Genomic DNA, 5,076 nt, shown 5'->3' with positions numbered 1-5,076 from the left:
TCATGAAATTCCTCGGTTATGCTAGGAATTGACTTCCAGGAGCCTAAAATTTGGAAGGAAGAACATTTAGGTAAATTAAGTCATTAAAATTGCATAACAAAGAAAACATTGTCAAGAAAAATGGTAAGAATTCTTATCTTTTAAATAATTGATAAAAACTATTAGAAGTACAAAATCAGATCTTAAAAATGCTTTTAGATCACTAAATTTGAAAACAAAAGCTTAAGCCTATTGGTGATGGTCAATTGTGGTCATGAGGTGAATAAATTACAAGGTGATTTTTTTGTGATATTGGGGTTGATCTCAGAGTCTTGAGGTTGCTAGGCAGGTGCTCTACCACTCAAGTCACAGCTCCAGCACTTTTTTTTGGAGGGGGCGGAGAGGTATTTAGTTATTTTTTGGTTAGGGTCTTGTGTTTTTGCCTGGAACTGGCTTGGACCACCACCCTTCAAACTAAGAATATCTGGGATCACAGGCATGATCCTCCATGTCCAGGTTACTTGTTGAGATAGGGTCTCCCTAACTTTCTGCCTGTACTGGCTTTGAACTGAGAGCCTCCCAATCTCTGCCTCCTGAGTAACTAAGATTGCAGTTGTGCTCAGCCACTCAATGTAATTCTTTTTTCCAGGAAATACTTGTTAATTGTTAAAGATATTACAAAGAATACAGATGTAGAGATGCATAGGGTGAGGCATGGGGGAGGGATACTGAGCTTCATGCTTTTCTGGGTGTGTCATCCTCAAGAAATAAGGAACTAACACATAGCCTGGAACTTGTCTGAACTATGCCTGGTTTTTTTTTAGACACGTTCTCCCTGTGTAGCCCAGACAGGCTTCAACCTTGGGATGCTTCTGCCATCAGCCTCTCAAGTATTTGGGATACCTGGGGTGGCCTGATACCATTGACTTCATGTCCAATGTAAATCTGCTGCCATGCTTGACAAGGAGATAGGGCTTTGTGGGGCAAAAAGAGGGGTGATACTCCAGGAGACAGAAGGAAATGAGCCTTTCTAGAAACTACCATATTTAACTTTGGGATTCTGAGATGGGGGAAGGAAGTATGTGTGTGTGTATTAGAATTGATTGAAGGATGGATTTCTCCAAAAGGATGACAATGGGGACAGAATACTCTGTGATCTTTCTCAACTCAAAGTCACAATAGCATTTGTGGAAAGTCACCTGAGGACTTCAGGGTGTGAGATAGAATTCTTGTTTGGAAGTTAAGTGACATTGACCTGAAGATGCACCTGCCCATGCTGCAGGACTGCACGACTGTGCCGTGCTCACAGGGAAAGACTCCCAGTTCTCAGAACAACCTTCAACTTTTCATTATTTAGGTACAGAGGATTTCAGTAAACTATCAATAACATAAGATCCAAATCAAACAAGCACTCTTTTGTGGACACTCAAAATTTTGGCTTTAAAAACATATAAGTAGTGCATGTTAAGTGACAAAAAATAAGAACATTTGGGGGCATGAAGAAGGAAAGGCAAAGCATTAGTTCATGCACCCCAGAAGTGAAGCCTGCCTTAGGTTTCATGTTCCAGGTTCTCCTCTGCAACCAGTCCATAGAGGGAGGCATCTGTCTCAATGCTCTTTAAGTGGGAACAGATCCATGAGTTCAGCTGGGCAGTGTCAAAGCCCTGTCTTGTCCTCAACTCCATCTCAGGCAGATTCCATAGCTTTTTGGTGAAAATTCAATACTTGGAGTCCCATCTGGATGAAATGTTAACCTCAGATCTGAGAATACTTCTTGTCTCTGAGTATAGTTCAAGCCGTGACACTTGTTCCCTTCCAAAGCCTTCATTTTGTACACTGGGGCAGTAAGGTTTCATGAGGATAATTCTGTCTTCTTTTTTAAAAAATTACCAAGCTTTATTTTGGTTGTAAAGGTTACAAATAATATATCTAGCTCTATATCCCACTCCACACTATGCAGTCCCCAGGGCAGACTCAGCTACCCTTTCCTTCCAGTCTCACTTCTTCTGTCCTTCCTTCTTGTTCTTCTTGCCATTCTTGGTGGCCTGGGAGGCCAAGTAGCCTATGCATTTCAAATAGCTTCTTTGTTGTGATCCATGCCTGGAAGATTCTCCTCCTGCTGCTGCTGTTGCTGCTCTTCTGTAGAAACATGAAGGGCCGGGGCCAACTCAGGATCAGCACTGGGACCCACTCCAAATTTAAAGCCAGTGGCACCAAGATCCAGCATGACATCACCTTCACCATCCACAATTGGAGAACTGATGAGGGCACTGGCCAAGCTGGGCCCCAGAGGCACTATCACCAGAAGAGAGCCAGTTCCATCTTTGCCATTCAGTGTGTTCATGAATGCTGCCAACTACTCTGTGTTCACCTCCTCTTCCCTCAAGTTGGTCTTGTCAACATTCACTTTCTCTTTCTTGAGGTATTTAGCTAGCTTTACCAAATTCTTCTTGCTGTCCTCCATGGGGGTTCCCATAAAGGCAGTGATGCACATTTTATGATTCTTGCCCTGCAGGTGTTTCAGAGCCAGATGGGCCTCTTGGATGCCAGTGCAGAAAGTGGTATTGCCCTTGGGTTGGACAGCTTGGAGAGGATGTGGCCAGTGTCAGGGGTGAGTGTGGTCACCACTCCATAGTCATTGTCTAATGTGACAAGGCCCACATTGTTCTCAGGGTTGCTGCCAGTCTTTGAGTGACATACTACATTGGCAGCATTCTGTTGGGCCTGCAGCTGGATGAGTAAGAAATCCCCATTCTGCATATACTCATCGCTGTCCACACAAACCATAGTGCTTTTCAACATCATCTTGCCACTTTGCTCTTTCCAGACCACTAATTCTGCTATCTTGTCAACAGCACCATGGGGCACATGACCCATTGCTGGGTCCTTGCTAAAGTACTGGAGATTCAGCACCCCTTTGCCTTCAGCCATGACCTTAGTAATTATTCTGGCAACTGAAGTCTTGCTCTGTGTTCCATTACATGTATATTTTACTTTTTCTTAAAAAATTCAAACCTGTACAAATGGCTTTTTCATTGGCTGTTTTCTACTTAAAAGAACATTTTATGACCAAGTTGGAACAGACATACTTCTCTGTTCCCTTGGTAAGAACAGCAGAAAACCCTGGACATTACACATAAAACCAACTCAGTTTCTGAAAGGCAGAGAGAAGACAGACCATGCAGTAAGCCTTGGGATCCCAAAGTCAACATGCAGTGTTGGGCTTTATTTTCACTTCATATATTCCAAATTAAACCATGCAACCTGGAAACAGCAACAGACACAGAAAGGTTTGCTTTCTCTAGCCAAAGAGTTAGGAAAAGAGCCAGAGAACAGTAACATTTTGGACAACTACCTACCTCAGTCAAAAATTATGGGAAAAACAGAGCCATGCACCTCCTTGTCAGCAAAGGCCAAGTGCAGAGAACAGACCTCTCTATTGCCTGGCTGAAATGAGGCATCGTTCCTGCCCTGTCATCAGGGTTGTGACTGAGGAAGCCTAGTGTCATTGGCATGGTGACAAAGGAAGCCTGAAATCCTACCTCTGCTCAGTAATAGCCAGAGGCTTCCCTTACTAGGTTGAAAGAGTCTGGGCTCTTATCACCATCTGGTAGCAATGAGGTGGCACTCTAGTTCTCCACTAGTTTGATGCCAAGGAAGCATTAGAAAAGATAGAATTTCAAAAATAATCAGAATCTTTTAGTATAATCCCTACTGCCCAGAATGTAATTGAAAGTCACTTGTTCTATAAAGAACCAGGAAAAAACTCAACTTGAGTGAGAAAATACAGTCAACAGATGACAGTAATATGATGCATATTTTGGAATTATCCTACAAGGATTTATAGCAGCCATCACAAAAATGCTTCAACAGGAATTCACAGAGATGCTTGAAATAAACCAAAAGGAGAAATCCCAGCCCAAACCAGAAATAGGTGATTCAAAAGAAACCAAATGGAAATCTTTTAACTGAAAAATACAAGAACTGAAATAAAAATCTCAATAGATGACCTCAATAGCAGAATAGAAGGGCACAGGAAATAATCATTCAGCTTTCAGGTGCAATACTGGAAATTAAACAATATAAGCAATAGAAAGAAAAACAATTAAAAATTGAACAAAACCTTAGGAAGTTAAGGGACTATAGAAAAAATACACAACACTAACATCATCAGAGTTTTTGAAAAGAGAGGAGAAAGAGGGTGTGATAGAAGTTGTATTAGAGGACATAATGAATGAAAGAAAAATCCCCAAACTTAGAAAACATTGAAGGACCTCATCAAATCCCAAACAGGATAAACTCAAAGAAACACATGCTAAGATATTGTGTAAATTTGTCAAAAGTAAAGGTAAACAAAAACTTGAAAACAGAAACGCCTTGCCTAGAGGGGAAGACAACTAGAAAGAAGGTAGATTTCTTATCAGAGACCAGATAGGCCAGCACACATGGGAATACCATGTTTTAAAGTGCTGAAAGAGAAGAACTGTCAACAGAGTCCTGTACAGAGCAAGAATCCCTCAAGAACAAAGAAGAACTAAAGGCATCTTCAGAGGAAGCAAAACTTAGTGAATTTGTCACTGGCAGATATACTCTACAGAATGAGTAAAGGAAGTTCTTAAGACAAAAATGAAATGATAAAAAAGAGAAAAAAGAGTGAAGAAGGATGGAAAGAACAAAAATACAGGTAATAGACTTTCCTTCTCCTCCTGAGTTTTCTGAGTCATGTTTGACCATGGATACCAAAGCGTAACGTCGTCTGATGTAGTTTTCAATCAACACAGAGGAAATATTTAGACAATTATGCCATGAACAAGGCAGGGCAAAGAGATAGAAAAAGTAATAAGGTCTCTATACTTCACTTAATCTAGTAAAATGTCCACACTTATAGGCTATGATAAGTTACCTCTATATACACACATGCATATGCATAATGTAATATCTGGAATAACCATTAAAGTGATACAAAGAGATAGTAAAGAAAACACTTAGGCAAATCAAAATCCAATGTATGTAAAATGGTCATCACATTTGCTTATTTTCCTCCTAAAAGACTCACTTTTTCTCTTTTGGTTTATGAGACCTCTTGATAAATTAATC

At 40.6% G+C, this 5,076-nt stretch overlaps 1 pseudogene; it reads right to left on the bottom strand.

Moving 5' to 3' along the window:
- Nucleotides 1–2,050: 2,050 nt before the first annotated feature.
- On the bottom strand, nucleotides 2,051–2,784 carry LOC141415476 (26S proteasome non-ATPase regulatory subunit 4 pseudogene; annotated as a pseudogene).
- Nucleotides 2,785–5,076: the final 2,292 nt, after the last annotated feature.

The sequence above is a fragment of the Castor canadensis genome, chromosome 13, assembly GCF_047511655.1.
Source record: "Castor canadensis chromosome 13, mCasCan1.hap1v2, whole genome shotgun sequence".
Lineage (NCBI taxonomy): Eukaryota > Metazoa > Chordata > Mammalia > Rodentia > Castoridae > Castor > Castor canadensis.
The sequence above is the reverse complement of the archived record's forward strand: the minus strand, read 5'-3'. Positions and strand labels throughout refer to the sequence as shown.